Source organism: Crinia signifera, chromosome 5 (genome assembly GCF_055691185.1).
Source record: "Crinia signifera chromosome 5, ASM5569118v1, whole genome shotgun sequence".
In the NCBI taxonomy this organism is placed as follows: Eukaryota; Metazoa; Chordata; class Amphibia; order Anura; family Myobatrachidae; genus Crinia; species Crinia signifera.
Window position 1 is genome coordinate 210,570,254 of NC_139221.1, and position 13,610 is coordinate 210,583,863.

At 43.8% G+C, this 13,610-nt stretch overlaps 1 protein-coding gene across 4 annotated transcripts in view; it reads right to left on the minus strand.

The window, feature by feature from the left end:
* SEPTIN7 (septin 7) overlaps positions 1-13,610 on the minus strand; it is a 358,518-nt gene that overhangs the window by 121,536 nt on the left and 223,372 nt on the right. The gene's annotated exons all lie outside the window — the stretch shown is intronic.

Genomic DNA, 13,610 nt, shown 5'->3' on the forward strand with positions numbered 1-13,610 from the left:
TTTTTCTCATGTGATGGTATCTCCTTTTGATGTTTATCTTTGAAATAATAGCCAGATATGATTGGCAAGGGCTGTTTCAGGTTGAATTGTTTTTTTTTTTAAATTTGAATTGTTTTATAAGCAGTGCAAATTTTAAATAAATGCACATCTTTTATAATTGCAGCAGAAGCGGATTATAAGGGAATAATGTATAGCCATAAATTGCAGGTATTTTACTGCAGACCATCTCAACCTAAGAGGGCCATTGTATAATTGTATGTTGCAAAGAATTCTGGGTAAAAATGCTATGTCTACTAAATAAATTTATTTTATTTTTAGTATACCTTTCAACATATGGTAATTAGAATAGTAGGCAAGGTGGCTAAGAGTGTTTAATGGTAAGCTTTCATTCCCATAATTGATCGGATTGAGTCATAAGTATTTTAACTTTAGAAAGATAAAAGCAGAGAGAGATAAAATACCAGTTGAGAAAAAAAAAAAAATCAAGTACAGTTAAAATCAACAAATTCCAAGCAGTATGAAATTTGAATGTTACTCTAAAGTGTTACATTTGAAACTGAAAGTAATTGTTAGCAAACATGATATATAACATTTTTTTTCTTTTTTTTATTCCAGGCCAAAAAGACAGAAAAAAAAGATTTTTTTTATTTCTAAAAGGGCCAGCCAGTGGGTATTTAGATGTAAATTAAGGTGTTGAGACAATAGATTGAACCTGGAAACTTAGACAAAGAACTTCTTTTAGAAAGGGGGCATTTGAATAGGATTGATTTATTTGTTTTTTTTCTCTCAGCAGCAACTGTAGTATTGAATAGGCTCAATAGACAGAATATATCTTTTTGTAACTATTGTGATCTTTACCCCAAATGTATAGGTGCAGGAAAAACTGTAAGAGGTATTGCACTGTGTGGAGTTTGTACCTGTTAAGAGTAAAATTGCATTTGTTTTCCCATGTGAATATGAGATATCTACAGTATTGTAAGAGGTGTTAAATTCATAGTGCCATATCCGTGCTAACCACAAATGTTATAGAAAGAGTGTGCTATTGGGATTTCTTGAAGAATTAAGTTAAATACAAGTGCAAATAGGTTTGCAAAGTATACAAAAGAAGGCGGGACTCGGACACATGGGTGTCAACGTCTGCCGCTCAGTGAGACACTGGTTGCGTGACGGACACATGTGCGGGCACATGTGATTGCCTAGGTACGCTGTACAGGTAAATGCCCAAGGATGGGTAGTGATACTTAATTGAGTGATAATTATACATTCATACACATTGAGTAAGACTCCTGTTGAGTTACAAACAGGATTCTTTTATTATTGTTCAAAATTCAAGAAATTCAAATAGTATTGATTAAATTCCCATTGATAGTCAAGGGAACACTCGTGTGACATCCAGTAAGAAAGCTAACAGCCTAGGAAGATTTTCTGTACAGAAATATTTCAAGTTTAAGCATAAGACCGTAAGGTGTATAGCGCCCAGTGTGAAAAATAACTGAGGCGAACGGGTGTGGGACGGACACGACCCAAGCGCAGTGTAGTCCAGTGTAGGACAGTCCAGGTAGGACAAGGTTAGGGTTCACGTGACGACGTGCCCATAGGAACTGCCCCTTCAGTGGAATTAATTCCGCTAGGAGGGTACAAGAAGATATATCGGAACGCACTTGTTTCCGATTAGCTACTTTAGAAATCCGATTTTTGGGGGTATAGGAAAACAAGTTTGTTATACCCTGGAAAAATTGTGCCGCGCCAAGCAAGTTGGCTAGAAGTTCGCTGCTAGTTGAAAGACTTGGTGATTGAGTAACGTTGCCTCGCATTGTGGGCTCTTCGCTTGATTGCGTTGTAGTGTCGCTGTGTGGAGAAGTGAGTGGTTGGGGAGCTCTCAGATAAGTAATAACCCACCGATTATCTATTAAGCTGTGAACGTTTATTCCTGTAATTATGGGTAATAACGGGTCACGCTGTGATAACGTGCATGTTAGGGAGGAAGCAAGCCAGCCAAAAGGAATGGCTGCTTTTATGAAGTGCTGTGGGCACGGTGAACGAGCAGTTGTTTGCCAAATGAAAAAGGAATACACAGGCAGCAAGTTTAGAATTTCCCAGTGTTGATAGCTTCGAACCGGATGAATTACACAATAAGAATTGAAAAATAATGTCTGCTCTCATCAACGCGAGGTAAGAGGAGGCATAGTGTTTGTTTAAAACTGTGGTATAGGAAGAGGCAATAGGAAAAGTGATGACACAGATGCAATTAGACTGTTAATGCGGAATAGCAATACCCCTCCCATTCGTATATAATGGGACCAGTTATTCTAAAGTGTCTGATGTAATTGTGAAACTGACTAACCTATACCCTGTGTCAACTCCTTGTTAAGGATTAGTAAGTGTTGACGCAATATTCAAGACAGCTGTCATCTCCGAGACGAGAGAAGTCAAATGTAAGGCGGAGTCAAACAGCCAGAGAGGATGCTGTTTGTTTTTTCCCAAGTGGTAAGAGAAGGTACAGTTGACGCCAAATTGACAGCTGGAGAAGTAGGTATACTGGTTTCACATTGACTCAGGTAATAAGTATTAAGGTAACAAGATAAATTGAGAATGCCAAATTGTATTTGAAATTAATTACATCCCCAGGTTAATAACTGCTGTAGGTATAGAGAAGCAGAGATGTCACCCAAATGAAGAACTGAAGCAAACAAGACTCCTAAACTTTCTTTCTCCCCTTTTTAACAAATAGATTAAAGATTTAAACGTAGAACACAATATTACAGCAAACACATGAAGGTTTAGACTATGGTAAGACATACAGGTATAGAACACGAGGAAAGGTAGAGAACAAGATAACATGTTCTACTCAAAGGAGTACTGCATACGATCCGCCCTCGGTACCAGGGTAATGACGTATTGGGAAATTTGTTTTTGAAACATGCTTGTTCATTACATGACATATAGTTCCCATGACACATATGTATGTGAACACATAGGCATAGGGAAGTGGTTAAAAAAGTTAATAGCCACCTAGTGGTGACTTGTATGTGGTGTAATTGTCAGTCCAGGTTCTTAGGAATCAGGTAAGGAGATAAGGAGAAATGGAAGTTAGTTTATACGTACTCTCTTTTGTTTGTTTGATTGTTATTGTTTGTTTTGATGGTTCACAGAATCAGACATGTGTCGTGTAAGATGTCTAACGACTTGTTTTTCTTTGTGTTGTTTAGCTAAGCCAGAAAGAGCTGTGATTGGACCCGGTCAAATGTGACGCATTGAATTTGGAAACCCCTATTGCTCCTAACTGCATGGAGAGCGTATGGACCTAACATTGAAAAAGTTTCATCCCCTAGACAACGAGATATATATATATATATATTAGTGTTTTTAAATGAGATTTAAAAATCTCAAGATATTGATAGTGTTAGGTCCAGATGTCAAGTAACTGATAGTCCCTAGTGATTAGACAGAGAAGAGGAAAATGAGAGATTGAATATTCTGAATATCTCAGATTTCCTCTAGTCACATTTTTCCGAAGAAGAACACAGATTATTTGGCTCAGACAACTGTATTTGTAATATATGGAGTGGTATAGAGGTTAAATTGAAAGAGGTTTGGTAGTACAGGGTAGAAATACCCTTAAATAAATTAGAACGCCACCTAGTGTCAAAAGACAGTAAGGCGAGGGTTAAACTATAGCACTCAAGAGTGTAGAAGCTTCACAGATGTGGGAGGCGGGATTTTTTTTAACGCTTGGGAAGTTCTTTCTGTTTATGTCTCTGCAGGGAAACAAGTCGACGACAGAACTATCGGAAGTCTACAAGTGGATCGGATGAAATACAAGAAGCCAAGGATGGTAGGGAAAATAGGTGGAAATGCAAAAGTATTGATACTTCTTTTTCCTACAGATGCAATGGAGAAGGAGAGATGAGCCCAGCCGTAGACAGATGATGGTCCTCGAGATGACGACTTGGATACCGACAGATGACTAGACAGGAACCCAGCTAGAAAGCCCCAAGAGCCGACGAAATACACAAGCCGACCAAGAGAATGATGAACCCCAGACGACCCCACGTCGTGATGAGCAGAAGACCCACTAGAGACTTTCTTTGGCCCTTAGTTTTAATGTCAAGAGACACTAGGAATGACCCAAAAGGGCGTAGAAGGTTTTTTACCCTGGGACCCTATTCAGGTTTTTTAATCCCCTACTGCCCAAGGAGAAATGACTGTTCTCCACTCTTTCAGGAAATCTTTATAATACTCTGTTAAATTGTTTTTTTTTTGTTGTTATGTTGTTCATCCATGTTTACCCAGCATCCTTTGTAGGACATATGAAGGTTGTACAACCCTGTACACCCTGCGGTAGGTTACACAACACCTATGCAGGAACACTACACCCACCTAAACAGCTACACATACACTCCCCAAATGTATCATTCAGTCGTGTGTGTCTGGGCGATGGCCCTGCAACTATTGTGAGGTCATAGTCTGGACATGCCGGCGTTAAGTAAATGCTCTCCCCCATTTATTATTAATCTCGGATTAAGCCATTGCGCAAAAATGATACATCCCCTTCTTTCTTTATACATACACATAAGTTCCACCCTTTAAAAATCTTTTTTTTTATCAATGAAAAATATTTTTATGAAAAATATTGAAATTTTATGAATTATGAAAATTAATGCGGAAATTATGCATTATTAATGTGACAGTTATTATAATCTGTCAAATGGGCGACTGTCAATGCCTAATTTTTCCCAGCATATAATTTCCATAATCATAATTATAATCATGCCCACTAAATTAATATAGTCTGAGATAAATATTATTCATATCTCATAAGTAAGGAAAAGATCGAATATTAATTTATATATTTTTAGATATAACATAATGTCATGTTTGGACTCAAAATGTGCGAAATTATAATAACTGTCATGTTTGGACTCAAAATGTGCGAAATTATAATAACTGTCAGATGACAGTTATTAGAATTCCATATCATATTGCACTCACATGTTATTACGAATCATAAGTTCACATAAGATTAGGATACAGCAATCAGAGGGGCGTGTCTATAAGCTAATGGATAGAATGTGCAAAAGGATCCAGCTAAGCCAGTCATCGGATACTGTAAACATAAGCTAAGTGATACCAGGGGAAGACAATAGGATCAACTCCTCCCCCGAGAGTTCTCTTGAAAGCCAGAGAAAATCAAATAGGTTAGTGTGTGATTTTAGCAGGAGACGGAAGGAGTTATGGGACTGGACTCGCCAGGACATGAGTGAGGGATAAGTATCAAATGTTTATATTACTGTGTATCAGGCTTGGCTCGGAATATTGATAATGGATAGAGCTTATTCATGAGAGTATGATTCAGGTATAGAGTGTTGAAGGTCTGAGAAGGTCAAATGATTGGAAGGTATGTGAAACGTGACTGTAAGAGATAAAGTAATGATTGGAATCTGATAGATATATATATATATATATATATATAGGTATGTGTAGATGTTATGAATGTGAGTAAGGATATGCTTAAATTGGTAGATATAGCCGTGTACGTTTACATGTGGATAAAGTGAAGTCTAAGCCTGCTGCTGCCATGTGGAAAAGCAGAGGCCTAGTTCCTGGATCGTTTGTATGCAAGGAGTGTAAATAGCTTGCTTTTCTCTGCTATGTGTCTGGATAGTTAAACTAGCCACTGTGTGTGTCCAAGGGATTGGTTGCAAAGGAGTTCTGTAGTATATGGTATGGACTCTTTGTATGAAAGAGAGTGTGTTGTTCTCAAAGGGATTCTTGGTATTTGAATGCATGTGTAAGGCTATGCAAGAACAGAGTGTGAATGCTTTGTGTGATATCATGTGAGAATATCTAGATAAACTATCGGATAAATCCAACTTATATGATACAAATGTTGATAGCATGATGCTCGGATGGTGTGTGTGTATCGGCATGTGATGTGAGTATGATATAACAAGGCCATAGATTGTATGTGCCAGTTAGGTGTTCTGTACAGAGAAGTACATTGTAGCTTAAATGATATTCAATTGTGTATGCTGCAGGTAAAGTGTGTTTGCTGAATGTGCGAGTTATTGTAAGGATTGAGCGTATCGTATGATGCAAGCTAGAGGTAATTTGGAATAAATGTTGTGGAAAGGAATTATGAACATACAGTCAGTATGTGTGATTGCCAGGCGGAAGTTATTAGTCTTTTGTTAAGGTTTCCTATGTGTGCCATGTAGTGGAATCTAAGATGGCCGACAGTTACCATAAGATGTTTGAATGCCATGCGGCGGTATCACAAAATGGCTGCTTCTTCATAAGCCACGCCCCCTCCCGCGCTGTAATTCACATACACATTATACATCACTGAGGTTAGCTTTATTTAAGGATGCTGGAGCAATACTCGTTATTATGTATAATACCTGTATTGTTATATTTTGTAATCCATGATACAGTTTCATCAGTTTACACTTATAAATAATATTCATTGATTATAAATCTGGACATTCAATTATTGGTTGCGTGCGAAATGAATAAATTAGATAGACTTTGCATATATAAATAAATGTACTTCCATAGAATGTCAACTATTGACAACAGTTGTAATACTGTGCCCCAACTGGGATAACGTTATAAACAATGTCACCTAAGTGACAAAACACTCATGAACAGCTGAGTTGCATGACGTAAAATGATAAGGTTATACTAATAACCTTCACCCTTGGTAACCGTCAAGGAAACAGGGTAATGAAAGGACCCAGTAGTGGTCCACAGCTTACCAGAGCGAGTAAGGCAGAACTCCGCACAGAGGCGGGCGCCCTGTATCCCATAAGAACTCAGAGAAAAGGATTTACCGGTAGGTATTAAAATCCCTGTATCCCATAAGAATCTAAGAGAAAATAGGAAGTCGTTCATAACGATGGGGATATACCAAAGACATCAGAACGGGCGGGATTGTGTGGAGAATGCCGCAGCACCGCTTGTCCAAACTGAGTATCTTCAGTGGCCAAAGCATCAAATTTGTAAAACTTGACAAAAGTGTGTTGGCCTGACCATGTAGCGGCTCTACATAATTGTAAGGCCGACACTCCTCGGGCAGCCACCCAGGAAGTCCCCACTGAACGAGTTGAGTGGGCTTTCAGCCCAGCAGGCATAGGAAGCTTTGCTACCACATAAGCCTGTTTGATGGTTGCACAGATCCAGCGTGCAATAGACTGCTTGGAAGCAGGGCGCCCGATCTTTTGGGCATCATATAAGACAAAAAGTCCTTCAGTCTTACGAATCCTAGCCGTTCTCTGGACATACACCCGGAGAACCAGAACCACATCCAAAGCAGTCGGCACCTCAGACTGAGGGCTACTAGCAGGAACCACAATTGGTTGATTCACGTGGAATGCTGACACCACCTTGGGAAGAAAACGCGGATTAGTGCGTAATTCTGCCCTGTCTTCATAGAAGATCAAATAAGGGCTCTTGCAGGTTAACGCCCCCAGCTCAGAGACCCGCCTAGCCGAGGCTAAGGCTAATAAGACCACCGTCTTCCATGTAAGATATTTTAAATCTATCTCCTCCAGAGGTTCGAACCAGGAGGATCGAAGGAACGTCAGAACTACATCCAAGTCCCATGGTGGAGTTGGGGCCACAAAAGGAGTATGTATGTGCAAGACGCCTTGTAGAAACGTCTGCACTTCAGGTATATTAGCAAGCTTCTTTTGGAAAAAGACAGACAGTGCAGATACCTGCACTTTCAAGGAGCCTAAACGTAGGCCCAGATCCAAGCCAGATTGAAGGAATCTGAGAAATCTATCAAGTTTAAACTCCGCCGGAGCAAACTTCCCTTGTTCACACCATCCTACATATATCTTCCAGATATGGTGGTAATATGCAGCCGTTACTGACTTCCTAGCACTAGTCATGGTCTTGATGACTGATGTGTGAAATCCTATCTCTGTTAGGATCTGCCGCTCAACCTCCAGGCCGTCAAACGAAGCTGCTCTAAGGCCTGGAAGACGCACGGACCTTGCATGAGCAGGTCTCTTTGCAGAGGTAGACGCCACGAGTCCCTTTGAAGATTTAGAAGATCTGGATACCACGTTCTCCGTGGCCAGTCTGGAGCCACTAGGATGACCTCGGCTCCGTCTCTCCTCACCTTCCTTAGCACCCGAGCCACCAGGGGAATCGGTGGGAAGACATAAAATCAGGCCGTGGAACACCCACGGTATGGAAAGGGCGTCCACTCCCTCTGCCTGAGGGTCTCTCGCCCCTGGATAAGTACCTGGACACTTTCCAAATGTGTCTTGATTCCATCAGGTCTACTAGTGGGTTCCCCCACCGAGCCACCAGAGCACTGAACACCTGGTGGTGTAGGCTCCATTCCCCGGGGTGAAGCTCGTGGCGACTGAGGAAGTCGGCTTCCCAGTTGTCCACCCCGGGTATGAAGATGGCCGACAGAGCCTGACAGTGACTCTCTGCCCACGACAGGATTTTTGTTGCTTCCCGCATGCAATACCTGCTTTTGGTCCCGCCCTGCCTGTTCAGAAACGCCACAGTAGTGGCATTGTCTGATTGGATGCGGACCGCCTCCAGGAGTGCATAATACACTGCACGTAACTCCAAGTTGTTGATATGGAGACGTGTTTCCAAGAGGGTCCATTTGCCCTGAAAGTACTGACCCAAGGTCACAGCACCCCATCCCAGGAGGCTCACATCCGTGGTGACTAAGACCCAATCTTGGATGCCAATCCTTCGCCCCCACCAGCAGGTTGGGCGTGTAGAGCCACTACTGGAATGACAGTCTCGTCCGAGACGACAACACAATCTTCTGCTGCATCTGAAGATTTGAACCGGACCATTTGCTCAGTAGATCGAGCTGGAAGATCCTGCTGTGGAACCTCCCGAATTGGAGGGCCTCGAAAGAGGCCACCATCTTTCCTAAAAGGACGATGCACTGACACCTGAGGTGTTTTCAACAAGTCTGTGACCAGCTGTTGAATGGCCACAATCTTCTCTTGTGGCAGGAACACTCTCATGAGAGCCGTGTCCAACACCATCCCCAAGAACAGGAGTCTCTGAGAAGGGATCAGAGAGGACTTTGCTAAGTTTAGCAGCCAACCGTGACCCAACAGGGTCTGCATGGTAATCTGTAAGGCCGCCTGTAATTCCTCCAATGACCGAGCCTTTACAAGCAGGTCGTCCAAGTATGGTGTTACGCAGATCTCTTGTTTCCTGAGGACCACCATCATCTCCGCCATCACCTTGGTGAATATGCACAGGGCTGAGGACAGGCCGAACGGCAGTGGGCGGAACTGATAGTGATCGTTCAACAGCGCAAACCTCAGGTACTTTTGATGAGGTGGCCAAATTGGGATGTGGAGGTAGGCGTCCTTCACATCCAAGGATGTCAAGAACTCCCCCTCCACCAGTGCAGCTATCACAGCCCGCAAGGACTCCATCTTGAACTTGGTCACAATCAAGAATGGGTTTAGGGATTTTAGGTTCCGTATTAGGCGAACCGACCCGTCCGGTTTTGGGACAACAAACAAGTTTGAATAATAACCCTGCCCCCTTTCTAGGGGAGGGACCGGGGTTATTAATCTGGCCTGCACCAGTTTTTGGATTGCGTGCTGCAATACCATCTGGTCGACCGGGGACACTGGAAGGCCTGATTTGAAAAACCTGTGAGGTGGTTGTTTTGCAAACTCCAGCTTGTAGCCGTGCAAAATAAGACCCCGTACCCAAGAATTGAGGCACGAGGCTTCCCAAACATGGCCGAAGAACGCCAGTCTGGCTCCCACCTCGACCGGAGCAATTGGTGGAGCCCCACCGTCATGCTGCAAGTTTACTTGCAGCTGCCCCGGATGGCCGCTCTGTGTTGGCTGAAGCAGCAGGCTTCCTGAATTTACCTCGGGAGCCTTTGAATGCATTTGAACCACCCCTGGCTTTTGGGCAGAATTTGGCGGTCCGAAAGGACTGCTGGGTGTGAGAAGGGAAAAAGACGCTTGGGCGCCTGTGGGGTTGATGGCAGGAAGGTGGACTTCCCTGCTGTGGCTTTAGAGATTAACTCATCGCTGCCAAACAGTTCGCCTGTGAAGGGAAGGTTTTAAACGCTCCGTTTGGAGTCAGCGTCAGCCACCCACTGCCGGAGCCAGAGGGATCTGCGACCCGATACCGCCATGGCTGAGTTACGGCCGTTAATGGCTCCTAACTCTTTCTGCGCCTCACACAGAACTTTAGCTGTGTCCTGAATATGGTGTAATCTTTCAGACACCTGCGCCACTGTCATGTCACCCAGAAGGCCTTGCTGAATCTGGGAGGCCCATGTATATATAGACTTTGCCATATAACAGCTTGCTAAAACTGGACGCTGGCACGCGCCACTAGCAGTGAAAATGGACTTAAGGGTATTTTCAACCTTTCTGTCCGTGGTGTCTTTCAGAGGTGTCTTTACTGGAAGCACCATCTTTTTTGGTGAACGAGACACAGAGGAATCCACCTCAGGTGGCTCCTCCCACACTTTCCGTCCCGCAGGATCAAATGGAAACGTGGTTGTAAATTTCTTAGCAACTTTAAACCTCATTTCTGGGTTTTTCCACGCTGACTTAAACGTAGTCTCCAAGTCAGTCTGCTCAGGGAAAACAACCTGCTGTTTTTTCTGAGTGGCAAAGAATGAATCCCCTTCAGAGGACTCAGCTAAGGGAAGGACAAGCACCTCCCTGATTGCCATAATTAATGGCTCTGTGCCCCTGAGCAGTGACTGTGAAGCATCAGGCTCCTCACCCCCCATGTCTGCTTCGTCATCCAAATCCTCCCCCCCCGTCCTCTGCACCAGACTCAGGGGTTTGGGAGGGTGCACTTCTCTTACGAGATACCCCAGGAGTAGGAGTCATTATATCAACTCTAGCAGAGAGGATAGCAAGCTCCCTCTGCACTCTCTGGGTCTGTGCTGCTGTAGCAGCTAACTGTGATGTTACAGTTTCTAGCATGGATTTCATCCCTGCTGCCCAGGCAGGCTCCTGTGAGCTGTCCTGTGAGCTACTTTGCTGACCAGTAAGCTGTGGGGGAACCCCACTACTTTGAGGGGACATGCATGGCCCACAAGTAACTTGTGAGGAAGAAGCTGGCACAAACTTATCACTGCACACCATACATGTAAGTTTCCTCACCAGTGTGACAAACAATCTCCCCTCACACACAAAGCAAACACAGTGGTTATCCAGTGTGATTCAGACACAGATAATTACTATGTGTAGTACTATCTGTCCAGTCTATAGCTTAACAAGCTAGTGGGGTAGTGTACAGAGTGTAATGGAGGGGACCAATACACCAAACAACCTGAGCTCTCCAATTGTAAGAGCTGGTATACAGTACAATATAACAGTACTTTCAGTGTATGCAGGCAAGTGCACAAGTACACAAGCGCTGAAAACCTGATGCTGTCTCTGCTAGCAGATTCCCTTCTGTTCCACACCGCTGAGGAGTGTCTGGAGCAGTACAATGGTGATTCCAGCAGCCAGGAAAGAAGCAGGAAGCAGGTTTTGGTGCCCTCACAGAGCTATGGTCCCGCTCTGGGTAAGCTCCGCCCAGCGTAATGGCGCCGGAGCTTACCTGCATTTTTATACTGAAACTGACATCTGAAAGATGTCCAACCTGTGGTAGACTGCCCTGGACAGTACAGGAGGCAGTACCCTGTCCCAGTGTAAGCGGGGGGTTGCGCGGTCCCTGTGCAGGGCACCGCCGCCATCTTGCCGCACAGTAACCCAGGGTGCCCCACGGCGGGGGACCCCGGGGTAGTACTCACCACACGACGTCTTCAGACTGGACTAGGGGTGTGCGGCATGCCATGGGTGTGCGCACTGCAGCGCAATGCCCACGGTAACATCACCCACGCAGGACAGTGGTCCTGTGGCAGGGGCAGCTCGGTACCATGAAGTGGCCTGCAGCTGCACCCTTCCCCCAGTCTCCCACGACGCAGGACTGCTGTTGAGTCCAAACAGCAGTCCCAAAATAATAAAGAAATTAAACAGAAGACAAAACTCTCTGGAGCTCTTCCTGATGCATGCTTCTCCTGAGGCACATTTTCTGAACTGGCTAGATGGGAGGGGAGCAGAGGGGAGGAGCCAGTACACCCTGTATAAAAGTTTATATGTGCCCGTCTCCTACGGAAACCCTCTTTTCCCCATCGTTATGAACGACTTCCCTGTATCCCATAAGAATGTAAGAGAAACATTATTTTACTATGTTCCTAATCTTCAACACCCCCCTCCCCACTGCAGCCTACTACTAAGTCCAATGTTAGTACTTAAACCTAACCTGCTGTCCTCCCCCAACCCTATTCTTTCACTACATACTTTAGTCAGTCAAGATTCTGGCACCACCGTCCTTCTTGATGTCTGGATTCTGGCGCCAGTCTCCTGGCTGTAGTCGGGATGCCGGCATTGGTACTGTAAACTCTGGCATCCTGGCCGCCAGCATGCTGAAAACATTACTAAAAAAATGTGTAGGTCTAATTTTATGGTCTAAGTTTTTTTTATTTGGTTCTATATCTACTTTCAGGGCTTTTGTGAGGTGGGTTTAAGCCGAATTTAAAAAAGAAGGAAGGAAGGTATTCCTATAAGGGGCACTCCAGGTTGGCATCTAATTGTATCTATATATACTTTTACAATTACAGAGTGATCCAAAGAAAAAAAAGACAGAATATAAATAAAAAACTTTTATTGGTTAACAATATAAAACAGAAATATGAAAAATTATTAATGTGAACAGTGATGTATGTGCAAATAAAGTAAAAATGTGACAATAATAAAAATCTGTCCGTCATGTGTGTCTATATTATACAGGATAGGTGTATTCTTTCTGGACATGTACCCGTGTGAATATTACCAGGGCTGTAACTAGGGGGGGCTGTGGGGGAAGGCAGCGGCGGTCCGGGGACGGGCAGCGTGGGTCCGGGGACGGGCAGGTTAACTCCGGCTCCTAGCTCTTCCGGGCGGGAAGCAGATTTTGAAAAGACTTGCCGGATGCTGATTGGCTGAATGGAATCCTTCAGAGCACTCAGGTTTAAATGTACCCGGCAGCTCCAACCTCTCAGCCTCAACGAGGCTACACTCTGCATAAAATCCACAGTGACAGCGGTGGTCTGTTCCCCAAAGGTAACTCAGGTTAAAGACTACGCTAGGCCTAGCGTCGTCTCTGAACTGAGTGACCTTTGTGGAAAACACTGCCGCCACCGCTGTGGATTTTATGCAGAGTGTAACCACTCCAACATCCTGCTGCACAGGCAGCATACACATACGATTCATCTGCAGGGTTTAGTACCGCCTTGTCTGGTACGTGATTCCCGCTGTTAAAACTTTATGTGTGTACCTTTGATAAACTTTTTAAAACCGATTCATGCACTATAGAGCGCTCACACACACACACAAATATAAAGTATATAATTAAATTAATTATTTCTCTGTGATATGCCATAAGTATGTATGAACATTTTAAGAAGTTTTAGGTTTTTAAGGATATCACTATCTGCTCCCCTTTTTTTTCACACACACACACACACACACACACACACACACACACACACACACACACACACACACACACGAGTACATTATATCTTGCTTGGCCATAGGTTGGCT